This window comes from Tachypleus tridentatus, chromosome 1 (assembly GCF_004210375.1).
Source record: "Tachypleus tridentatus isolate NWPU-2018 chromosome 1, ASM421037v1, whole genome shotgun sequence".
Taxonomy (NCBI): domain Eukaryota; kingdom Metazoa; phylum Arthropoda; class Merostomata; order Xiphosura; family Limulidae; genus Tachypleus; species Tachypleus tridentatus.
This window is the reverse complement of record NC_134825.1, coordinates 147,531,001-147,558,527: the sequence shown is the minus strand read 5'-3', so window position 1 is coordinate 147,558,527 and position 27,527 is coordinate 147,531,001. Positions and strand designations below refer to the sequence as shown.

Genomic DNA, 27,527 nt, shown 5'->3' with positions numbered 1-27,527 from the left:
TCTTTTATATAGATCAGAAATAAAAACATACCTAGTTATGAGCATAGATGACTAGATATAGTGTTCAGACCATATTACTTTTATGATTAGAATGTAGTTTCATCAGTTGCAAACTCTCTCACGGTTTTCTTGGTCCATGTTCAAGGTCTAAATCTGAGCTTAGTAATTCAGTGCAGACACACTGTGTGGGTTAAATATCAATACATCTGTTTTTACTTTTTGTTATTTCTATTTAACTGTCAGAAATGCATTATGTTTGTTTTTGTTTATATCTTTCTGTGAATTTTGTAGAAAGTTGATTAAATATTTTTTTGTATTCAATACATACAACTATGCATTTACAAAAATTAAAAACACTATTTGATGTGTGCCAATCAATGAATTACCCTCACACTGCTTCATTTTTCACCATTTATTTTGCAATAATGAATATTTATAACAAGATATTCAATGAAAAATATACATTTCACAACCAAATTCCTAAAGATAGAAAAATTATCGCTCTTTAAAAATTACATTTACTCATGTTATATCTTGTTTTACTTAAAACATTTTATCAATCTTATGCAATTTTTGTTTTTAAGGTAACTTTAGCATTTCAATTCCAGAAACACTATATTAATCACTGCATTGAGCAATAAATTTCTTAAACCAAACTTGGTGACTTGCATTGAACAAAATGACAAAGGTAAAACATCAGGTTCAATAGAATGTGTTTTTTTTAACTATTAACAAAAAATGTTCAGCTATAGGTAGGTAAGTAATGAGTAAATGAAGAGCAGACATCTACTAGTGGTACAGATCATATCTGTGGTAGGGCATCAGCACTTTGTAAAACAATCTTGAAATTATCTTTAAGAAGAATCTGGGAGACACAAGTCACTGTCAATGTTCAGTTACACACATTACAGTTAGGTTTCAGACATTGTAACTTTATAGGATTTCTACTTATTACACATTGGTTATTCCACATCCAATTCTTCATCAAATAGGTTTTCATTGATTGGAACAGCTTCTCCATCTACTGTAGCAGCAAGATGATCTTCTCAATCAGCTGCTTCAGGGAGCTTCCTCTCATCTCCTACAAATTTATTTAATTAAACAATCATAATGAACACCATGTTAGTACAAAATACCACTAACAACGATACCAACAATTACTGCTATAATTATCTATATGATATTTAATCAACACAATCTGTCCTGATTTTTCTCAATACATTTTGAAATATTGACAACAACTAACAAAGCAAATATATAATTTTTACATATATCAATACATTTATCATTCTTATTAGCTATAAGCTTCATTCAGGCTTTTTAGTATCTGTAAAAAAAATTGCAAACTACCTTTCACAGACAGACCTTTCTTTTAACATTTTCAATATCATGATTTAAAAAAAAATGAAATACCTGTGGTTTCATTAAATAAGTCTAAACATCTTTTTTTTAAATTAATAAGTATTAAATACAAATTAATTATTATTACAGTTGATAATAATGGTTTTTAACAATATCTTACTTTAACAGCTAATTTATATTATGTTCTAACTTCATATTATTATAATAATATATTATTATATATATTATAATAATTATAATATTATATCTTTCTAAATGTATTTTTTACATACTTTTTTAAATTTTGTCAACAATTCTCTTATTAAAATAGATACTTCATATTAAACCTTAACTACAACTTTCCTACTTCAACAGACACTTGAATTAAATTTAAGGCACAACTATAACAGTTACTTTCTTAATGTAATACATACTCAGTACATCTCCTTGCCATATAGGTTTGCTTTTCTTCTGTTCACTTCATGAAGATTAATTAACAATGTTAATCCTACATTTGCTTGCAGGATAAAGGTCTCAGCTGTTAGTTCCAGATATGAATCACAGTTCTGCAACTGCAAAGAAAGTTTACAAAGATTAAATTTTTATATGTTCCAATGCCCTCAAATTTTATGATAAATATATCTCATACACGTTAGCATTGACATTGTCAAAATTTAAAAGTAATATTTATATATATTAATTCTATAATTATATTTCTTAACAGAGCTAGCACTAGTGGGAGGGGGCTAAAATAGTTCTCCAACCCCAAAGCTACTACTGTCCACAAATTTAGTTTTACCATAATTTCAGATTTAATCCCAGCATATGTCTCACTGCCCCCCTTTCCAGTTAAGAAAAATCTGGAACAAGAACTGTTCATTATTTCATTCACTTTTCATAAAATATTTTAAATGAGGTATTTATTTCAAGTTTTTAACCATGAAAGCAAATTAATATATGTATTTTTTAAACTTTTGGTTTGAGTTTAAATGTGTATTTTTATTTCCTCCTAAACTATAAAAGCCTTTTAAAATCAATTTTCAATTTCCCAGCTACAAAAAGACACAAAACTGTTCACTGATGTGTCAACACTAACAACCAAGTTTGCAGGTATTAATCAAAAAAGAGAGAGATTATAATTATGTCTTTTTGTATAAAGAGAATTCTTCCAACATCCTTATGATACCACAGCCTGTAATGTGGAGACAGAAATAAAAATATATAAATGTTTCACAGTACAACTTTTTTTTTCTCTTTGAAGAAACAAACTATGATATCAAATGATATTGATGAACTAGATAAAACACAAACTGTTTAATTAAGCAATATTCCTTAATAACATTTCCATGAAAATCCACTTTATTGGTATGCAATAGTAAGTTAAAGTAAGTAGCATGCAAACAAGACCTCATGCTTTGATAATAGATGAAATATTAATACCTCCCTATCTTCTCGAGGAAATAGATCATATGCTGCCTCATCTTCACCCATCTAGCCTTCTACAGCCAAGTCTGAGGTTGAATGTAAACATCTCTCGTCCACTGAGCTGTTTGAAGACTCATAACTATGAAGATTCTAGTTTACTCTTCAGATAAACATACTTAACAATGAAAAGAATAAACTTGACAAATTTAAATATGCTCTATGACCACACTCATTAATAATACATTTTGTACTATATAATGTTAAAATTCTACATCAATTTGTCTTGCTATTTTTAAGGTTAGCTTAACTCTTCATAAGCAAAGTACAAGCTATGTTGAAAATAAATATATTATTATTTATATCACAGGGATGATCAGTAATTTCAAGAATGATTTTACAAACTGCTGATCACTTACTTCTTATGTGAATCAAACAATATCAATATTTACAATAGATGATACACTATGATGATAACATGCTGTTATATTTCATTAAATTAAGGGGTGAACAGTAGAGTTCATCTATTATAATTACACCATGATGATGGTCAACAAACTTTAACTTACTAATAATACTCATCATACGATGACAGTCACACAGTTTTACAATATCACTTACATCAATGTGATGACCAGCTTTAAACTCTGCCTTTTTCCTGTCCTGTTCCATTTGAACTTTTTCCTTCTTCTCTGCTGTCTACAAAGCAAAATAATGTTTTGTGTTGATACTATGCTTACAAAATATATTTCAATTAAATATTGAACATACATGCAATCAGACAAAAATAAAATTTTTGTACACAATGTCTTTTATACTTACATATATGTGTATGTATTTATATCCCAAATTTATATATTAACTGTTACACTTTACACACGTCTTCATTAAAAGAATGTAATAAAGATCTAAATTGTTATAAGTCAATAAAGTCTAGTGTATAAAAAATTTAAACAACTTAAAACAATACCAACTTATGTACATTTTTATGAAAATATTTTAAAACTATACTATCCTTCATAAACATAAAAGAGGAAGACAAGAATACAAAATATGAAATTCAATAAGTAAACTTGTATTGAAGTGTGAATAGACAGAGAATAAAATACTTTTTCTTTTTCCAAGCCAAAAATGTTTAAAATGAAATTCTTGTAAAGTGAGACCCAAGAGCTGCTCTCTTGAAGTACACAGAATGTAATGACACAATTGTAAAATTTAGATATAACACAATATATTATAAAGCACAGAGAACACAATTTTATAAATTACATAGACCAAGATGTAATTTTATGAATGCATACAGATAACGATTTATGTACAGGAAATATAACTTTATAAAATTATGATATTATTCAATAATAATGTAATAACATAGTATTCAGAGAAAACTTATGTCTTAACTTTACACCAACTTGAATATAAGACTGTTTAGTGCAGGTAGTGTTACTAATTAATTTACTTTGTAACTCACTGATGTTGAGGCTATTGAACACTGTGTTTACAATCCAGTGATGTCAAGACTGTGATACATGTATAAATAACTACAACTAGATGAATGAAAAAAGAGTAAAAGTCACATGAGAGAGAACTCCTGTTACAGAAAAGTTAAACTTTGTAAAGTTAACTGTTGTGGAAGTGAATGGTTGGTAGGTTAGGGTGACATTTAAAGTTTGAAAGAGATAAGGAGAATAATATGTCTCATAAAAGGGTGTTCTAAACCAATTGAACCCACATATGTGGACTTCAACAAAAGAAAGATGATAATTGGAAGTACAAAAAACAGAATAATACTGAAAGTTAAGGATACAACCGTAGTAGCTCATGTGATATCATGATACTACTGTGATTAAAAGAAATAAAAGTTAAGCTTGTCAACTGAATTCTAAAACTGTTGAATTGGCTTAAGTGGACTTTGGACAATAAAAAGAAAACTGAATAGTGACTAAGATACAAATATTATCTCCATAGTGTAAATAATTTTGTACATACATTTAACTTGTTTCAAACATATATTATTTTAAAAAACAAGTGGAGTGCATGTTGTTAATTTTTTGTCAATTTCACTGCCAGCAAGTCAGAGATACGTACTGTAGAAAATTTCGTAGCCCAACACACCTATAAATTTACATTACTATTAAGTAAGTTTATAGCATTTGGTAAGCCACAGCCATGATTACACAGTGGTAAGTTGTGTTAGAAGAAAATGCAAAGGACAGTGGAAATAAATAGACCTATATGTGCACAACTATAGTAAAAGTGCAAAGAGCATGGAGATTACATGATATATAACCATGTCAAATTTTGATAAAAGAATGGAAAGAGGAGAGATATCTTCATGGATAGACCAGGAAAGATAGGCCTTGTGCAACACAACAACATGGCATCCAGCTAAAGATGTCTTATGCAATGAAATACCTTACAAAGCAGGAAGCTGAAACAATGTTGGAAGTTACAATTGTTAAGCCTTCAAATTCAGCCAACCATTTACCAGTTTTAATCTCAAAAATTAGAGATAGGTTAACTGTTTCTAAATAAATTTCCAAAAGCTGAATCTTGTGATGAAGTTCAACTCTGAACCTATGGACAACATAGAAACTATCAGGTCAGGTTCTCTTCAAAGATCAACCTCAGTAAAGGTTATTGTCAAATCCTAATGAAGACAGGATTTACAGAGAAGACAGCATATTTAATACTAGATGGATGCTACCAATTTCAGCAGGTGCCAAGTCAACTCGGCAGAAACATTCAACTGCAAGATAAGGAGGATGCTGTGCAACACCACCAATATCAAGCACTATGCAGATGCCATCCTGACACATACTGTGAAATGGGAAGACTATATGAAGAAATGTAGAAAGCTGTTACAACATGTGAGAGCAGCAGGTCTCACCATCAGACCATCCACGTGCTACACAGCATATTATGTGCTGGGACTGAAAGACAGCCATGGAAAAGAAGATATTCCAAGTTCAAGATACACTAGCTCTGACTAAAAAGCAACAAGTCAGATCCTTTCTGGATTTATTTTGATATTACAGGAAATTCATCCCAAACTAGTTGAAATTAGTGCACCATTGACTAACCTGACCAAGAAAGGCTTATCAAACAAAGTAGAGTAGAAATGATGACACATGGTTGCATTCCAGACTTCAACAAACCATTGACTGTTTACGCTGATGCTTCAGTCATTGAAATTGGGAAAGTGCTCTTACAATAATATAGAGATGGACCATTTCAGTAATATATACAAGTAAAAAGCTGTTAAGTAGTGAGAACTACTCTGTTACTGAATGAGCGTGTCTAGCCATCATACTTACCATTAAAAAGTTCCAGAACTACTTGTACAGGAATGAGTTCATCATCTGGACAGACCATTACCAACTGTGTTTGGGATCCTAGAGTGAAAGGATAAATCAAGCAGAATGAAAGAAGGGCAATACAACATGAGAAAGTGCCAATTAAGAAAAAAAATGGACAATCCCACATGTGAACAATAAATTACAACATTCCCAGATGAAAGAGTAATAAAGAAAGTTGGAAAAGGAGGAAACCAAGAAAGAGCTGGTCAATAATGTGCTATCAACAGAACTTGACAAGGGGTGTTACATAACTTCAACAAGACACTGGAAGGGAGAGGGGGTAGATGGCAGGGAATACATACAGAAATGAATAGCACAAGCAAGATGGTGTATACAGCCAGACCGTTCGTTATGTGACCATTGGATCAAAAGAGCTCAGGTAACCATAATTTGCAAACTAAGTGAAAATGGATGAGCCCAAATAAGGAGTGGAGAGAAAAGGAACAAATATAAGACTCAGAAACAACCCAAAAATTAAGACATGCCTTTACAGAGAAATTGTTTCTTAATTAATAATGAATGTACCTGTAGAAAAGGTAGAAGCAAAATGCAGCCATGTGTCCAGAATGGAAAAGAAACAAAGGCCAAGACTGTGAATGTAGCAAGTTAAAGCCCTCATAACATGGCTAGAGACATAAAGAGCAATAGTCATGCCAAAAAGTAGAATGTCAAAACAGTGTGTTGTGATGATGGAATTATTGGAAGGTGATGAAAGATATCCATAACATGGACCACCTTAATTTAAAGGTTGGGGGAAAGCAACCTATTAAGACAGTGAAACTTCTTTATTTAGAACAAGGGAATCATCAGAAGTGGTTTAGAGAAGTACAAAGAGAAGATATCAGTCTCCAGGATTCAGGGTTCAACAAAGAGGTGGGAACAGTAACCAATAAAGGAAAAATAACATTCTATAAGGCATTTAAAGCCAAAAGCTCTAACACTGTGTCATTGAGACAATGGTGCTAAGGATCAGAAAACAGAAGAACAACAACAGGGAGAGAGGAATAGGAGGAAGAGACCATAGACAAAGGGTAGAAACCAAAGTAATGCAAAGGTCGGTCATGAAGTAAGTAGAAAAGATAAAAAAAGCAATTCAACAGGAACCAAGTCAACTAGGTTCAAAGGTTAGAGGTAGCTACTAGTAGAATAGACAAAGGATAACCCCCTGGGAGGAAAGTATGGTCAGAGGAGGCAGAGAGAGTGAGAAGAGGAAATTATGAAATAACAAGTGTACATGGGTCAAGGAATGGTAAAGATGACAGAGTAAAGACATGATAAAATGATGGCAAGAAACTTCCACCCAAGACTCTAAGGAAAGAAGACCATCTTGAAGACCTCATGGCAAATGAGTGGAGCAAGACGTAAGTCATGTACGGAAGACAGGGGAATGTAAATGGCAGAAAAAAGGGTGTCACACACAAATAGATCTCACTTGCAGAGAAACCATGAAAAGACACAATTATAAATTTCATGAAAGTCATAAGATATTAACTTGATAAAATAGATTAATAAATGAATCACAAAGATTGCTCAAAATCTTTCAAAATTAAGAAATGAATGTGCCTAAATTATGAACAAAGATAATTTCAAGTGCAAGTTCTTGTAGGGACCCATGAGCATGAAGGATGTATGACCTTCCTACTGGTGAAGGGATATTACTACATGATGACTGTGTTATGTACTAATGGAATTCAAGTCAAAACATGTGATTTAGGTGGGAAATAGTTCAAGGTTAGTGGCATGAGCAAAAACTCAAGAGTAGGCACACAAGAATTACTATTGTATGCAGAGTTAAGTGGATTGTTTAAAAATGATTATATGAGCTCTAATAGTTGGTCATTTAGAAATGTAAAGCATTTTAAACACATCATTCATGATAGAAAAACAACTAGGTTCAAGAAGTCTTGATAGAAGTGAAATGGTAAATCCTATAACCCAAGTGGGTTGGTAAAAGTGTTGAGCAACTGGGAGATCATTTTCAGTGTTAATAGAAGATTTATGGTTGTTGAAACGTTCTCTAAAGGTTGTTTATGTCCTACATATTAATGACTGCATTTTTTTTTTACTGTGTAATAAAAATGGTGTTTTTTGTTTAACAACTGATTTCCTTATATAAAGTTTCTTTGTTTGTGCATGTCAGAAAATGAGTTAGTGGTTTTCATGAAGTTGCAGGTTTGACAAAAGGCTTTATTGCATGGATGACACTCAATTTTGAGTAGGATGTTATTCACTTTTCTGTGAATAAAAGGACACCTTTTAGAGTTCTGTTTTTTTGGAAGGAGACAACAAGAACTTCAGGAAATATCTGTTTATGACAGTGATTGAGCTGTAGAAGATAAAAATGTTTCTTCAAAATCCATGAAATGTTTGAGTTTAAACTGATAGATAATAATAAGAGAAATTCTATTTGAAAGTTTAGTATTACTTGGGATTGCTCATCTAAATACTGTTAAACCTTTCATAATTAACATAGATCCTGGAATCAGTGATCTACATTCATTGGTTTCATCAGAAAAATAACTTTATTCATTAATTAGTTTTATGAAGACCAAATTTCCTAAAACTTACCATTTTTTAAAATAATTTTTCATACCTGTTTTTATAAACTGATTAGTATATTTTTATCAGTCAATCTCCAGGTGTCATATTTATTTTACTTAAACACCTAAGCACAATTTTATATATATTCACATATTTAGCCATTTCTAAACTAAAATATCCATAACACCTTTTCACATACACTCTTGCCAAAGGCTACATTGTACCGGAAATAAAATGCTTACAATAGTTCATAGAAAAATAAATGTTTCCTGGAAAACCAAATATACATATCATTCTTTGATTATACCACCACACCCATTTTGTCCCTGAGGAAGAAAGGTCAACCTTTCAAAAGTGCTTAGGTTACAGGATTACTATTTCAAAAATAATACCATAATAGTTAGTAGTCTTTTACGATATGATACTATTTTAGTAAGTCAATTTTGAAGATAATACTTCTTGAATACAGTCAGTTATTAAACTAAACAGGTATTAAATTTATGATAGAACAAAATGTTTTGTTACCAACTGGAATATAGAAAGTTTAATAACTAAAATCTCATAAAGCTCACAAATAAGTCTGTTTTTAATATTTATACATTGAGTGTCAGTATCAGTTCTTTTTTAAATAGATGAATATGTTTCACAGTAACCACAAGTTTCACCACATGTTAAGTATAACATCACTGAGATGTTTTGAGAGAACAAACCAAATGCATCACCTTTTACAGTTACAAATTTATATTTGATCTATACATGTCTGACTGTCAAGTTTATTTAAGGGGCTGTTAAAGTTTTAAATGACAAAAATGTATTTTCTGTGTGTTCAATGCTTAAAAACAACATTAAATAGAAATCTTTTAACACTTAGGTACTTTCCATCTAAGTGGCATAGTAAACAAATTAGAAAATCTTCATTTTCTGTATTTGAACTTACTATATTAGTGGGGGGTTTCTTCTTAAAAATGCTTAACAAGTTTGCAATTTTTGTAAATTAGTTCTGTTCAAGCACAAATCAGGATTGAAACATCTACAGTTTGTATTTATTACCACCAGTTGAGAGTACTTGTCAAAGAAGCAAAAATTATACAAAGGACAACATTAAGTAATGTTCCTCTTCCCTTTTTTGTTACTAAATCCCTAATAATCTCATTAGATAATAATTGTGTACCATACTTTGTGGAAAATAATAACTGATTCCTTGAACTGATCAATTACACTCAACCCATTGGTACCACACCTTTTACAACCCATACAAAAAAGGCACATGCTTACTTCTTAACCTTTTTTCAACCACTGCATTATTCTAACGTAGTATCATTTTTAATTTTTTCTTTCACTCGGGGTTGTTGTTTTTTTTCACTGATTTTCAAATTACCCTTGATTTCACATGACACTCTTCATCTTTTTAATAGTTGCCATTTTTTGTTAAACAATTTATTTATCTTCATTATTTGAAAACAAAATAAACATACTAGAACATTACTTAATAAATATTTGCAACATCACAATGTTTTGCAATTTTCTACCATATTCACTAAATAATAAACTTGTACAATTTGATGACAGTTTATTTGGTGAACATATTAAAAAATATGTTTACAAACACTGCAACTGAATAAAATCATAATGTGTTTATTAAAAAGTAAAAACAGTAATTATAAACAGAGCATCAACAAAATAACTTTATTATGCTTTAAGCAATCTCAAGTTATGCAACCTCTTTGCTTCATACAACATACATTCCAGTGTATAGGTATATTATTAAACCTGATGATGACAAAACCTTTTCCAAACACTATACATTCATTATCATGTTAAACTTTTAATAAGATTTGTTATTCATTCAATGCATCTTTAAACTGTATAAGCTTACTTACCTTATGTAAAGTTATCACATATTTTCTCTTTGAAGAAATTTTCTATAGCTTTAAAATATACATAATTTTATACACAAATACATTCAGAATTCATAACAAAGGGAACAGAAAAGAAACTTCACAAAGCTATAAAAACAACCTATATTTTAACTTTATCAACACATGATAGTCTAACTATGTGCTATATCCAAGCATATTTAAACTTTCTTAACAACTGTTCTCTTAGCAAGAATAGTTTTTCTTTCTTTTATGAAGAGGGGGTCTAATTAGACTTCTAGTAGTTTAATTAATAGGTGTACATCACATTCAATATTTTTTTTATTTATACCTATGTGTTACAAGTAATTAGTGATAAAATTAATTAGAAAGTCTATTATTATTGGTTCATATAAGTTGTAATGAACAATTTAAAATCTATATCTTTATTTCTATTAATGTGATCAATTAGAAAATAAAAACAGTTAGACAAACATTTGAAAACTTTAATTGAAATAAATTATTATATTTTGAAAGGAAAACCATGTCTACACCTCTATTCACATTTTAGTGTTTGCAAACATCAGTCTGTTTTCAATTCATTTTTTGTCACTTGCATTTTTACTTATTTTGGATATCAACAGTACTAAAACATTTGTGACATAACTTTCAAACAATGAAAAACAGATTTTAAAATAGGCATATGTTACAAGATCTACAGGTGTCATAAATATAAGGGCTACAAATGATGTAAGAAATAACAACCATAAATAGTTATTTCAAAATTTGGGTTGAAATAAAGTTTTTTATTATCATTTAGAGAAAAAAGGTAAATTTTTTATAACTTCATTACCAAAATGTCTGGTGCATATTTTGTACCATAAAATGCCAAGCTAACCAACCAACAATGAAAATGTCTAAACCCCTCCATTGTGCATTATAATTCCAAAAAATAACACTTACTTTAACGGAAACAAATCTCCATAAAGTCTAGAATGCATGCACACTGTTAATTTCTGGAAAAAAACCAAGGCCTGATAATTTACCAGGGAAACATTCAGTTGATGTTCATATTATTGTATTTATAAGTTAATGGCTGAAGCTACACCTGACTGCTATAGATTCAAAATAAACTGAATTCAAATAAATAATAATAAAGTTAATTAATAGACCAATCAAACAGACATTGAAACGTAATATTTATTTTCAATACTATTGACTGTTTTCCTAATCAAATTAAGGGGGGAAATGGAGGGAGGAGTTAAGACCCCACAGATAAAAACATTAAATGATACACATATTACTTTTCAAAAAAGAAAAAAAAAGAATAGCTAGAAGGGATGGGGTTTCAACTCCCTTGATCTCTACCTTAAATTAATGCCTATTCAAATATAATATTAAACAACATAATTATTAATCTCTGAAAAATGTGAATGAATGAAGTAAACCCCTATGGATCCCTTCACTTCACCTGCATTCTCTCATACAGAACTGAAGAATACAGTTATTACTACTAAAAATATGAAAGACTGGACCACTTGGGCTCCTGTCCTAGATCTGCTCATGCTTATTCAACTTTAAATAATAGTGATAGACTTGTAAAGCAAAAACATCACACAGTGTGAGAAAAAAATCAAAATACAATAAATTTACACCTAATTATTTAAATAGCCAGAGAGTTGACAGTCAATAGTTCAAAATTGGTGCAGTGGTAAATAGCTTCTGTAGCTTTGCAATAACAATGACAGGAATAGTAAATTTAATGGCAATAGAAGTCATAAAGTATCCCCACACCTGCCTCTTATGTAAATTTGTACCTAACAAATATTTTGATCATCTGGATATTTGGAATAACTAGAAACATTAATTTCAATTAGGTTATTATTTTCATGACAACTGATTTTATCATAATTTTGATTGATTGCTAAAATAATTATCACAAACACTTATTTTGATTGGTTAAATGACTCAGTTCTTCTGTAAGCAGATGCACGTTAACATAACATCAGCAAAGAAATCACAAGTTTTACTAATGAAGAAAATTCAACTTAAAATGAAAAACATTTTATAACATACAATACGTAAGGCAAGACATGAACTAGTAAATGTTGTTACTATTGTATGGATGCAGGCAGTGTGTATGGGTGAGAAGTTTCACTGATCTCACAGTTCCCACTAAAGTGAATACATACAAGTTTGATCCATAGTTCACATCCCCAAAAAGATAGAATACATTTAACTGTAAGAAATGTGAGGTGAAGAACATGTGAACTGCTTGCTCCAAACCTGAAAAGGAGAAGGCTAGGCCCAAATGAATGGGTTATTAAGAGGAGTTAAGAATGGATTTCCCCCACTGTCATTAGGAATCCTCCCTCTGTTGTATCTTGTAGAATCAGTGAAGTGTGGTCTATGGACTGTGAATGAGTAGAAGCAAACATTATCTAGTTCTTCATAGAGAGAAGAGCACAAATTCTCACAGAGTAAAAAAAGAACTGAGGTTTGTCCAAACAAACAGGAAAGTCCTGAAATGGAAAACATGATTTAGAGCAATGAAGTGGATACTGTGGGAAAGAATTTTAAATTGTGGATTATGAAGAGAAAATGGTTAAGCACATAATTAACAATTTTGAAAAATAAAATAATTATATGTTACTAGCAGTAATAATATGCAACTTACAAACAATCTAGGCCTAAATATACCTAGTTAAATTACTAATAATGAACTAACAAAGCCATGAAATTTGTCGAGACCACAAAGTATGTAAGATTAATGTACTTGCAAAATGATTAAATTTATCTAGTAATAACACAAGTAATAATCAACATCTCATTTACAATTCATTTAAAATAGCTTAGATGATAACTTACCAAAATCCATAAATTAATGACATGAAATACTTATATTCTCCCATGTGTAAATAAGAGTATAGCCACATACGAGGTCTGTTCAAAAAATACGCGGACTGTTTGAATTGCGCAGCTCCAGTTGGTTCCAGGGGAATCCGCTTGGTGTCGCTAGGTTCACACAGATCAGCTGATTACGACGCCATTTTCCGATTGCAGATATCTTCATTTGTGTATTAGCTACGCGGTTTTAAGTGAGTGCGATTTTTTCGTTTGGCGGATTTCAGAACGAATGACCCGAAGGAGCAACGACTTGCTGAGAAATTTTGTGTTAAACTTGAAAAATCTGCGACTGAAACTTTTGCTATGTTTAACACGGCTTACGGTGATGTTGCTATGAAGCGTACGGCGTGTTTCAAGTGGCATGAACGTTTTAAGGATGGTCGACAGTCCGTTGAAGATGATGGCGTCCTGGACGTCCTTCCACGTCAACTGACGACCCACACGTCGACAAAATCAACACCCTGGTGCGAGCAAATCGACGTCTGACTGTCAGGGAGCTGGCTGAAGAGTGTGGGATATCAGTTGGATCTTGTTATGAGATTTTGACCGACAAATTGAAGATGCACCGCGTTGCTGCGAAATTTGTGCCTCAGAACTCGTGAATTTTTGGCCAAACACTCGATCACTGTTCTTCCCCACCCCCCCCCTACTTACCTGACCTTGCTCCTTGCGATTTTTTCTTGTTCCCCAAACTCAAAAGACCCTTGAAAGGAAGAAGATTTGAGACGATTCCCGAGATTAAGGCAAATGCGACGAAGGAGCTGGATGACATTACAAAAGAAGCGTACCAGGACTGTTTCAACAAGTGGAAACACCATTGGGATAAGTGTGTGCGTTGGGGAGGAGAGTACTTTGAAGGGGTCCCAGACCTGTAACTTCTAAATAAAGTACATTTTGTTTTATGACGTCAGTCCGCGTATTTTTTTTGAACAGCCCTCGTAAATGACATCTGAGTCACAACTACCACAGGTATATCAACCAGATTTGAAGTATGGTAAGTTTATCAACATATACCGGTCCCCTGGTAGAACTGGTATCAACAGAAACAAAAGTATGAGAAGAGCAATTCTTTCCCAAAGCAAACAACTTGGAAACATGAAAAGTAGTGGAAAACTAAAACTCCTGAAATGGTGTGGAATATGACAGACTAAAATAAAAAGTGTTAAAAACAAAGAAAAACAGAGAGTCCAAATGTCTTCTCATTGATTACATTCTTCCTTAGAAACATTGTTTTTCTGAAAAGAAGAAGAAATCACTGGCCAAACCCATGAATCTAATTTCCTGAGAATTAAAGTCTGTATATAACGTTGAACTAAATTCCTGGGAAATCTTACCAGTAGCATGTTCAGCTATAATGGGAATTTCTATCGTCAATACACTGATCATATATTACTGCAGCAGTAATTTGGTTTATCAACATATTAGATACCCAGAGCTCTCATAAATGTGAACAAATGTTCTTAATGTAAGGCTCAGGGAAAAGAGGAAAAAATACTGAAGACAGGAATTTTGTTTCTTTTGTTGTTGTGGTTTTATTTCTGAAAATATTTTTGAGTATTTGAAAGATGCAGGAATATTCTTCCATAACATCATATGTTTATTCTGGTTTATCAAGTGCAGCATGTAATAACTAACTGATTGAAATCCAAATTATTTATTAGATAAAAATTCATCTTGACCCAAAAATATTGAATTTAAACTTTTTTATATTTGAAAAGAAAGATATAAACCCTTAACAGAATTAGATTTATCTACATTAATTTTCTAAAAGGTACAACTGAAGATTGCCATTTAAACTCTTAAAACACTTCAGTAGTTTATCACTAATAATACAAACACAGAAAACCATACAGTTGATTTAAAAGACCTTTATACTTTACGTTTTTAGTAGGTAATAGATGCATAGATAAAAAGATAAACTACATTACCTTCATCTCTCAAGTCTACATAAATACTCTTCTTTTCACTCTTACTTTCAACATCATCGTGGGAAAACTTGCATTTGTCACCTTTCTTACACTGTCCTTACTTATAAAAAACACACAGTACAGATTTAGGATCAGTTCCTGAAATTAAAATAGTTATATCACCTTTTTGCAAGAGATGAATGTAACTGAACTGTAGTCATGTTGAGAGTTACAAGATAAAACACTTTAATGCCGTGGTGTATGATTTACATTAAGCAGACTTTTATTACTTGTTTTTATTCACCCTAAGAATATCAGTGACCTAACTATTGAAAAACACACAAAAATTTGAAAACTAATGTAATATTAAAGATAGCTATGTACAGTATAAGAATTCATGCTTTCAGTTAATATGTACACAATACTTGCACCACACACTTGTTACATAAGTTGTTTTAATTTTTTAAAAGTTATAAAAACAGATAAAATGTAACAACATACATTTTTAAAATGTATAAAAATAACATTCAATAAAGTTACAGTAATATAATAGCTTATGCTTCTTGTTTTGAATGAGTTTTAGCTATGTAAATAATTTCATTGTACTTATAAAGCCAATTATTGTTGGTTAGTCACAATTATCTACCTGATTTATGTCTCTGCTAAGTGTTATAACTGCAGAACTCATATGCAATAAAACTGTATTTCTTTCCAACCACTCCTAAAGAAAATATTTAACTCTCACTGATAAAGAATAAATATTTATAATTACAAGTTATACATTAGTACAATTTTAGTGCCAGACCTTAAACCTGATGTTCTACACTTTAGAAATTCTTTTATATATAACTAATGCTAAAAAATCCCTTACTTATGTCAGGATTTCACTGTCAGGGAATTGTATCTCTAAAAGTAGAAAGCAAAGAGGTTCCATCTTTAAACACATTTAAGACTACTTATCAAGAGCAATATTAATATGATAGAATACATCATGATATATTTCAGTTTCTATATAATACATAAGGTATAAAAACCATAATAATTCTGGAAAGTATTTTAACCTTTTCTTGAATAACTCAGTTTGAAAGATTCAACTTATGTTATTATTTGCTATTTCTAAGAAATAAAATCTTAAAAACCTTTATGACCTCCTCAGACAGCCAGATCATTAACGTATCCAAAGATAATCTGTATTAATAACACTCATGTAGTAATTCTTAAAAGTCTTCAGTTAACTATAAAATCCTATGTTTTTTAGTACTATTAAACCTCACATTGACATATTCTCATGTTCATTTTACACCACTTCAAAACAAGCAAAAGCAACACTGGAAAAAAAGTCAAAATTTTTGTATTTATATGTTTACAAAAACATGTCATATCAACATGTAGCGGAAGGTTAAGTGATTAACAATATATCACGCATTTCTTGATGACAAGAAACCAACTTAAAGTAAAAATGTATCTCAGGACAACTGTTGCAAACTCCTTCTTTGTTAATCTGAAAATGACCTAAGAAGGTCAAAACATTGTTCTCAGCTTTATTTTGGTATGACCAGTTGTCCTGAGATACATATCACGTACTTATGTTACTGGAAAACCATACAACAACGATAATATAGAAATTCCAGAATTTCTTGCTCACACTCTCTATTCAATTGCATAGAAATAACTTATGGGAAAGCTAGTCTAATCTAGCTTTTGTATTACGTAAAATTAAAATAATAAACCTTTTTACTCCATACACAAATTACACTGCACAACAATTTTTTTGAAATGTTTTGCTTCCTGAAAAGGTTTTGCTGATTGTGACAGGTACCTGGTGGGTATGCACAAATACAGTTTTGGTTTTGCTTCATCACATAGAAACTTTGAGAAATAGACAGTTCACTGTTTACAGGCAATAACTTATTTAATTGCGTTTATGTTTCTAATATGCTATTAAGTTCAACATAATTAAAAGTGTTTTGCTCCTGATTTTTGTTTGTATTCAATGTCCGGTGCATCACGTTGCAGTGTCCAACAGTAGTCAGCAAGCATTGACAAATTCCAGTTGCCCTGATATTGTTTTCCCATTGTAGCAAAACTGAAGATTTCAATGAAACTGTACATAATGGGCAAATTTTGATGTGATTTTCGTGATCAGCAGCCAAAAATCTATAAGGAACACCCAACAGTGTTCAAGAAGCAAAAACTTTGTTGTGCAGTGTTATCTAACATTAATTTCATTCTCCACAAGCAAGGAAAGGTGACAGAAAAAACCTATTTTATAATATAAAGAGTAGTATTTTACCTTTCTCACCTTTCTATGTTGTTACAGATTTGAATATCAAGTTCAGGTCCTCAATTTCCTTCCTACTTGTTGATCTACCTGAGGTAATGTGAGTAGAGTGTGATTACTCTTCTACTACCAACAATTTGTTTGAACCTTTGTATCAATAACTTTGATAAACATGGCATACTATTTCATTGATTAAGTAAACAAATTATGCATTACAAAGATAATTAAAGTTGTAATATATTCAAAATATATTATCTAATATATGTTCATTAAAAATAAAGAAAATGTGACAGCTGTTAAGATGAAAACTACACTTTATGAATTTGACTTTAATGCAGTACTTATAAGTATGATTTTACAAAGCCCTTCATACTGTTTTTCTTTCCACTTTCCTACAGACAATACTGATGATAATTATGAAATTACAAAGAGTTAAAGACATGTTAAATGTTCAACAGAAAATTTTGCTGTTTCAAACACTGGTAAAAGTTATGGTAGCTTTGGATACCTTGTTGGACTGTAATATTTTAAATGCTAATGCACTGTCTTCTCATAAAGTTTATAAGAACTGACAACACCTTTTCAGCATGATATTAAAGCAGTAAAATGAGATAAATAACACCCAGAATTTGTCTTTACCAGATCCAACTTAAATACATGTGATCTATTTAAGATGTGTGTGTGTGTTGGTGTGCATCACCACTGAATATACCCCAAATCAGTCATTTTCTGACCTCAACAAAGTATTTGGTTATTTCACAAACAGATTTGATACACTAGCCAAAGAATACTATAAAAAAAACAGAAACAAAAACAGTCTCACCTTTGCCTTACACACCATCTCATGTGCACCAGACAAAACAGTATCACCAAACAAGAAGCATCACAATGTAATTGAAAAAAACAATTAGTCAACATGACTATAATCCATCATTACTACACAACCTGTGTGAGAAATTAGTCACTCACACAATCAGCAAAACCTCACAAGTAGCATGGAAATTTCTAAGGCAGACATAGAGAAGATAGCTTTCTGTGCAAGATGTGAACTGCCTCTAAAAAGATTAATTTTTGATTACTGAACATTGAAGATAGTAATAATTGGACACACAAGTTGATTATTTTCATAAAATTAATTGATTATTTTGCATGAAACTAACTGATGTAATCAATTCAAATAGGTATACAATTGTATTTCATTCTGATTAAGAAATTTTAAAATTTAACCATGAATCTTGCAACAATAAGTTATTTTTTGATCTGGCCTAAAGCTAAGCAATGTAAATCTAATTCAGATAGTCAAAGTGAGAGAAAAATAGTGCCACCATCAATACAGATACCCATTTATTTTAGTTTCTGGTCAAAGACATTAAAGTTACAATTGGTTGATATAAATAAATCATCTTTTTTTAGACTGTTTGCAAATTTTTAACACTGCTTCCACAAGCCAGACACCCAGGATTTGTGCTGAATGGCTGCCCTAAATAAATAACATCACTTTAAAATGAGCTAAAACTCACTTTTAGAGTTTTCAGGTTGAACAAAAATCTCCCACAAAGTTTTGTAAAAAAAAACATGCAGATTTAGTAATGCTATTGCAAGTTTTTGACTCCCATAGTACACAGTAGTAAACTTGGAAGATGTGTATGTTGTGTCATTGACTATTTGTTTTCATTCTTGCTTTTTGTTTTCAGACTAGGTACAAAGGCCATGACCTTCACATCAGTGGAATAATTCTCATCTAGCTATTTCAAAAGTTTGTTCTTCAATCTATCTTTCATTTCTTTAAACATCATTGACTAGCATATCAGTGCAAGTATAACTTTCTCTGGCAAAACTTGTTGCATATTATTGGCATATGAGAATAGTTTTGTATCATCAGATTTAATTGTATTTCAAGTCATGTTCATGAGATCATCTGGATCTCCTGGAAGTAATGTAATACAAAGAATCCTTAATCCTGCCATACAGAATGCAAGCAATCAACTGCTCTTTTCAAGAGCACTAAAACTTGATGCTTTTCATTGAGCTTCTTGATTTGGAAAGTTTAATGTTGTTGTGAATTCAATACCAAATTGAATTGGCATTGCTCCTGTGCCATGTTGAAATACCACAACAATGTCTTGCTTTTACACTTCAGTTCTTGGATTATCTGCATCATTCATTCTGTGTCACAAACTCCATGGGATCCTCAAAAGTACTGCTAGGCATTTCATTTTCATCACTTTCCAGTGGAATAGATGAATCAGTCCTTCCTTTTGTATATGCAAAAACGGCTCATTTGGGATGAGAAAATATTTTGCATAGAAGAGCGAACAACGTTTCGACCTTCTTCGGTCATCGTCAGGTTCACAAAGAAAGAAGTAACTGACTGGAAGCTGACCACATGTTTGGAAAAGGTGGTGTAACTAAGTGCCAGAATGTAGAAGGGGTTTTAGATGTTTGAATATATAATTTTATTTATTTTAGTATATTAATATAGGTATAAAGGCGTTCCTTTATATTGGTTTATTTTGGGTTTAAGTTGTTGTATAAGTAAGGCTTCTTTAATTTTGCATTTATTTATGTTTGTTTCTTTATTTAGTATTTGAGTGTTTTCTATGGTTATGTTGTGTTTATTTGACTTGCAGTGTTTGAAAACGTGTGAAGGTGACTTTTTATGTTCTTTGAATCTGGTTTCCATTTTTCTACTTGTTTCTCCAATATAGAAGTCGTGGCAGTTATCACATTGTATTTTATAAATAATGTTGGTGTGGTGTTTGTCAGTGTAGTTTTTAACATGTATAGACCTCAGTTTTGTGCCTGGTTTTTGAATAAATTTGGTATTAACTGGAATGTCATATTTTGTTACTAGTTTTTGCCAAATGTTGGTTATTTGTCTGCTAATGTCAAGAATATATGGTATGCAGCAGTATATGGTTTCGTGATTTTTTTATTCGTGAGATATATTTACTTTTGTTGGTTGATTTTGCTTTCTGTCTATGTGTGTGCGTATAATGTTTTCTACGGTTTGTGAAGGAAACTTATTGATGTTGATGAAGTATTGTTTTATTTTGTCTAATTCATCGTTAATTTTATCTGGTGAGCATAGTTTTATGGTTGTGTTTATTTGGTTTCTTAGTATGTTGAGTTTTTGTTTTGTTTCATGTACTGAGTCCCAAGGAATGTATAGTCCAGTATGGGTGATTTTTCGGTGGATTTCTGTTTTGAATTGTGTGTCGGATCTTGTAATTTTGAGGTTAAAGAATGATATTTGATTGCTTTCTTCCTGTTCACATGTGAAGTTAATGTTGGGATGTATAGAGTTAATGTGATTGAAAATATTAAGTATGTGTTCCGTATATTTGAATCCCGCAGCCGTGTCATCTACATATCTGTACCAGTATAGTGGTGGATGTAATGCTGTGTTAATTGCTTGTGTTTAAACTTGTGTCATAAAAAAAATTGGCTAGAACTGGTGATACTGGGCTGCCCATGCTTAGGCCATTTGTTTGTATATAGTTGCGGTTGTTGAACATGAAGTTTGTCTTTATCGTGGTGAATTCTATGAGGGTTGCTAATTGGTTGCTGGAAATGTCTAATAGTTGGGTTAGGGTCTCGGATATAGAGTTCTAAGGCTATCTTGCAGGCTTCAGTGGTTGGAACTTCTGTAAAGAGGGATATTACATCGAAACTGGCCATTAAGGCTTTATGATTAAGTTGATTTAGATTAGACTTGAAATTAAAAGAGTCTTTGATGAATGAGCTGGCTGATGTTACATATTTGGAGAATGCCCATGCTATGTATTTACCAAGATTGTAATTAAACGATTCATATGTGGACATTATTGGTCGTAATGGACAATCTGGTTTAAGAGGTTTGGGGATGCCGTATATTTGTGGTGTGCGTGAGTAATAAAATACATCCAGATATTAGTATCATGATTACATTAAAATTTAGCATTAATCGTTTTCTCTAAATATTCCACTTCTATAAATACACTATAAGACTGAATACGCACGTTTCGAACCCAAGAACCTTCATTTTGAGATCAGATACAAGGTTAGAGGTCGTAAATCGCTGCACTACACTCTAGTTTTCTGATAACTTATATACAGCTGTTGTATACTTGGTATGATCTTGTGTTTAAGGCGCTCGACTCTGAATTTAAGGGTCATGGGTTCGAATCTCCGTCACGAAAAAAACTTGCCCTTTCATCCCTGGGGCATTATATGTGACGGTCAGTCCCATTATTTGCTAGTGAAAGCATAGTCCAAGAGTTGGTGGTGGATGGTGTTTAGCTATCTTTCCTCTAGTTATGGTTGCTAAATATTTCACCGTCCATTGAACTTAGTTTCAAAAAATATAATAGTTTGTGGGTTAAGCTTGACCGAGTTGTTTACATTCGGGAAATGCATCTAAAGATCCATAGTTCACATTTCACCTAAATAAAAGTGCGCCAATAGTTTTAATAGTGGCAGTGAGATTGAAGAATTCGAATAGAGTGATTCCAGAGTTTATAGTAAATGCTCGTTCCAATGGTATTTGGGTATTTTGCCCTGGAGGGTCAGGTTCACTTTGACCTCTTCCTCCTTCCTGAACTTATTTTCCCTAACTGTTTGTGTTAGGTCCTTTTCAGGGCAATGTCCATTTATAGTCTCTCTCTCTCTCTCTCTCTTTTTTTTTTTTTTTTTTTTTTTTTTTATATACAGTAGTCAAGGTAACTGGTGGCATTTTTTTTTATATCTGATTATTATTTTAAAATACATAAATATGTAAACTATAAATATTATATTTAAAGTTTATATACATACATACTTTACTTTACTTTATGTATAAAATATATGTTAATTGGGGAGAGATATTTAGGATTTTCTTCATCATGTATGAGGTACCTCTCTAGTTCGCATAATAAATCATTTTTCATCCAATTTTTGTTAAAATATCTAATTGTTATATTTAGGAGTCTATCTGATATGGTTGGTATGTTCGAGTAATTGTGAATGAATTTAGATGATGTTGATCTCGGTACTCTGTATGCTGTTGTGAGAAGTGTATTTTGTATTGTTTGTAGTTTAGTTTTGATTGTTTTATTACTTACAGTTACCCATGCTGGAGCTGCATATTCTATTACTGGTCTTATATATGTTTTGTATATTTTCAAAATGTTATCTGTAGATGCTCCACTGTGTTTACCAGTTAGACTCCTAACATAGTTGGTTCTTCGCCAAATTTTATTTTTAATTTCGTTGACATGATTGATCCAAGTTAATTTTGAATCATAAGTCAGACCTAAAATTTTGCTGATTGGGCAACCTGGAGTAGAGTGCCATTCATATATATTTCTAGCTGTTGTTTTCTGTGTTTTGTCGATTTAGTAAAAGTACCAGCTGAGTTTTTGCTGTGTTTATTTTAATTCTATATTTTGACAGTATTCACTTATTCTATTTAATTGTGGTTGTATGTTTGTAGCTGCTATCGTGGGTGTTGCAGCACTTTTCCAGATTGCCACATCATCTGCGAACTGTGATGAGAATCCATGATTTGGATCCTTCAATGGCATATTGTTTACATACATGATGAAGAGTATAGGGCTAACCACCCCTCCCTGTGGGACACCAGCTAGTGGAGTAAAGTATTCGGAAAAGTTCCTTCTACGTTTACTCTACATTTTCTGTTTTCCAGAAAGTTAGATAACCAGCGAATAATTCCTCATGGTAGTTCCATTTCATTCATTCGAACCTTAGACCATCGTGCCAAGCGGTGTCGAATGCTTTCTCAATATCGAGAAAGCAAGCGACTGTACATTCTTTTTTGTTGAAACTATCTATTATAGTTTCGGTTAATCTTATTAAATGATCTGTCGTTTGTCTAAATTTTCTGAATCCATTCTGTTCTTCTGGTAATTTTGATGTTATCTCCAAGAATGTGGAGAGTCTATTACCTATTATTCTTTCGAGAATTTTGCCAACACAGCTGGTCAGACTGATTGGTCGGTAGCTATTTGGTTTATTCGCTGGTTTTCCTTCCTTATGGAACATTAATATATTTGCTAGCTTCCAAGAAACTGGGATATATCCTGAGGATAGCGATAGGTTAAATAGTGAATTTAGGTGGTCAAACAATTTGGTGCCGTTTTTTAGGAGAATAACTTGTATTTCATCTTCTCCTGGCTTTGTTTTTGGTGTTTTTATTGCTTCTAGTATTTCATGTAAGGATATTTCCTTTGTTAGTAATGTGCTTTCATAATCAGTGTTAGAACTTATATTTGTATCAGTTATGTTTACTGGAAATATTGGTTCATATTTATGTTTATTGTTTGCTATGTGATCAGTGACTTTATTGTAGAAGTATGTATTCATATCTGGATCTGTGTGTGTTTTAAATGTATTTTGGAGTTGGTCCTTGAAGGCTTGGCTATTTCTTTATTTGTATGTGCAATGGTGTTATTGTGTTCAAGTGGAGGATATTTCTTTGTGTTTTCATTTGTGAATCTTTTAAGATGTGACCAGAATTTTTTCGGTCAGTTATCTCATTTAGTTTATTACAGTAATTGTCCCATTTATTTTGTTTTTGTTGTTTTATTTGAGTTCTAATGTGATTTCTAATGTTGTTTATTTGTGTTTTCGTATCTCTGTTTCTTGTAATCATGTACTGTCTTCTCAGTTGTCTGCGCTTTTTATTAGGTTGATTATTTCTGTGGTGGGTTTCCATGTATTGATTGTTGTTTTATGGTGTTGTTTTGGTATTGTTAACTTGGCTGCTTTCTGAAGGCAATCCGTGATTGTTTGACAATAGTTGTCCATTTCGACATGCGTTTTAACTTCTTTAATAATTTTATTAGGTAACAGATTATCTAATTCTTGTTTATAGCATTGCCAATTTGCTTTACTGTAATTAAATTTTTCTTTCCTATATGTTACATTTTTATAGGGGTGAGATCGAAGACAAAAAAATTGGGAGATGATCACTATCTACATCTTTTCCCACTTGAAATTTTACTAATTTCTGGCTTAAATTATATGTACACATACACAGATCTAGTATGTCACTAGAGTTAGTTGAATAGGATGTATGTGTTGGGGTGGTATCATTCAGTAAAGCTATATTATTATCATCAATAAATTGTATTAATTTTCTACCATTTGGATTAGAACTGCATCCAAAGGAAACATTTATACTGTTTAAGTCTCCCATGACTATGGTGTTTTGATTGTGGGAAAAGATGTTATTTAGTAAAGTTGTATCTAATTGTTTACTGGGTGAGCAGTAAATTCCTGCTACGGTTATTTTAGTTTTATTCAATTGGAGGATATCTACAGTAACATGTTCATTGCTACTGTTTAATTCTATTTCTTCTACAGATAAATCTACTTGATGAAGCAGCATTATGCCTCTGTTTTCATCATTTTTATTTTTTCTGTCTTTTCTAATAGTTGAGTAATATGGTATTTTAAATCTATTATTATTATATGTTAAAGTTTCACTTAATATTATAATCTGGGGGTTTAATTCTTCTATTAGGTCTTCGATCTCATGTTTCTTGGAAGCTATTGCACCTTGGATGTTGATATACACTACTGTGAACATTGTGCTGTGAGCATGTAACCTGTTAGTGTTGTTATAATGTAGGGTATATGAGGTGTGACGTGTTTTATGGTAATTGTGATCAGTAGTTCTATAAAGTTAGTTGTCTGGTTTGGTTTAGTATATTCTGTTATAAAATCAGTTACAACATTTTTGAAAAGTGTTGAAAACAGGCTTGCTTTCTCTGTTGTGTTAACATTCGTTTCTTGTATGGTGATGTTGTTTTCTTTTGGTTTTTGTGTTAATGTGTTCTTATTCTGTGTATTAGTCTTCTGTACTTGTTGTTTTTGTGGTTCTTTTCCTTTTAACATTTCTGCATATGTTGTTTTATTGTGTTCTGTTGATGTACTTGTTTAGGGTAAGCTGTTTGTTTTCGGTTGATTTTGTTCTGTTGGTGTGTCTGTTTTAGGTAAGCTGTTTGTTTTCGGTTGATTCTGTTCTGTTGGTGTTCTGATCTGAAAAATGCGTTGCTTTATTTGTTTATATTTTTTGCAGCCTTTGTAATTTGCTGTGTGGGTTTGACGACAGTTACAACATTTTGGCGTTTCTTTTTTTTTTACATTCATTGATATGGTGTTCCCACCACATCCGCAGCACCTCGGTGATGCTAAGCAGGCTGCTGAAACATGTCCATATCTCTGGCAGTTGTAACACTGTGTTACAACAATTGCCGGAGTTTTCAATAGTTCAACTTGGTATTTTTGATACCAAAGCAATATTCCATTGTTTATCAGATTTTGAATGTTGTAGCTGTCATCAATGTCAATTCTAATAAGGTTAGTTGGTGTTTGTGTTTTTTTTGAAATAATTCTTTCTGTCTTGGTGTGTGGTATGTTTTGTTCGTCAAGTGCCTGTTTAATTAGGTCCAGGTCAATCGCCTGATGAACCCCTCTTACCACTATTGCTTTTGGTTGCGGCTTACTTCCGGAAGGTGGATTTTGATATTTCCAGGTTTAAAGGCATCTGTTGGCCATTCTTTAAGTAGTCGGTTAAGATCGACCACATCTTGCCCTTGCACCAGTACTCCGCCTCTCGGCAACGCTTAATGTTAACTATGTTAACATTTGGTTTGCATCTCTTTACTTCTGTGGCAAGCAGGGTTGGTTATATTGACCCGGAATGCCTTCTATTATAACTGCGTATTGTGGTGGTCTTGTTTTTGTCACTGTATTATTGTTAGTTGTAGGTTTATTTTTTCTCATATTTCTCTTTGATATAACAGTGATAAAGTCTTGGTCTTCCAATTCTTTATCACTGTTATTTTTTTCTTCATTATTATGTATATCAACTTCCATGGTGTTACTTTTTTTACCTTAACATTATTGGGACTTAACCCTACTTTAATTGCAGGAGTAGCTACCTCTACCTCAGTATTAGTAGCCGTCACTGCTTCTTCCTCACATTCTGAGTTTTCCGAAGAATTAATTTCCTTAATTAATTTACGCTTAACTTTACTTTTTTTTTTAATGGCAGTATTTGTTTTTTTAACAGTACTTAATTCACTTTTTGCCAAAGAACAGAGAGTTAGTAATGGGGAGATATTAATATCGCTGCCACCAGTTACTCTTGACTTACCTTCATTATTCTTTTGTTTAGCTGCAACGGTTTTTTCCGCCATTTCTTTTCTTGGTCTTATTGGACCCGTTGTTGTTGCTTGTGCGGTTTCCCGCTCTTCCGTTCTCAATTTGAGAAGGCCTCTGTGATTTCTTTACGTAAGGTGTTGTTCCGATGAAATATATAACAAATTCAAATTCAAGGGCTTCTTATATTCTTATTTCTAATTCTTCAAGCCTAAATCGCTTTGAGCAAGAGAGAGAACGTCCTACTCGTTTCCTTTCCCACGCCAAAAAATCCATCCTAGTAAATGCTGCTCGTATCCATCTATCAGTTCAAAATTAGGGAAAGCTAGCACAGAGACCTCTTGCGTACTTATGTTCAAATATCCAAGTAAAACAAAATTTCGTTTTGTCGCATCAATAATAGTTCAGCGGGCTTATAACACTAAAGTCAGGAATTCGATTTCTCGCTGTAGACAGAAAGTATATAGTAAAATATGTAGCTTTGTGCTAACCTAAGAAACAAACAAACAATCGTTTTGTTACATTTCACTGACCACACAACACTGTTAAATATAATTATAAACCATATTCCCAGCTATAAAATTGAAACCCAAAACAGTGTTATTAGTTACTTTCTTAAAAATAATGACAGAAATCTTCAGTAGTTGGCTCTGTTCACATACAGCAACAGAGAAATTTTAGTAAACAGGACCCGAACCGTCACAAACTCACTTCGATTTATTACTAAATCGTTGTTGCATCTGGTAGATACCGCACCCTGCTATTT

General features: G+C 32.0%; 1 long non-coding RNA gene across 29 annotated transcripts; it reads right to left on the bottom strand.

The window, feature by feature from the left end:
• Positions 1-401: 401 nt before the first annotated feature.
• LOC143226387 (uncharacterized) lies at positions 402-27,074 on the bottom strand. 29 transcript variants are annotated; one of them, XR_013014629.1, is made up of 9 exons: positions 18,438-20,207; positions 17,627-17,704; positions 15,355-15,492; positions 12,806-13,041; positions 11,483-11,535; positions 3,385-3,462; positions 2,782-2,887; positions 1,793-1,913; positions 402-1,081 (listed from the first exon to the last, which is right to left on the bottom strand). It is a non-coding gene; the product is annotated as an uncharacterized LOC143226387 (long non-coding RNA). The 29 variants fall into 29 exon arrangements; XR_013014638.1 differs by lacking the exon at positions 2,782-2,887 and having other exon boundaries at positions 18,438-20,221; XR_013014634.1 differs by lacking the exon at positions 11,483-11,535.
• Positions 27,075-27,527: the final 453 nt, after the last annotated feature.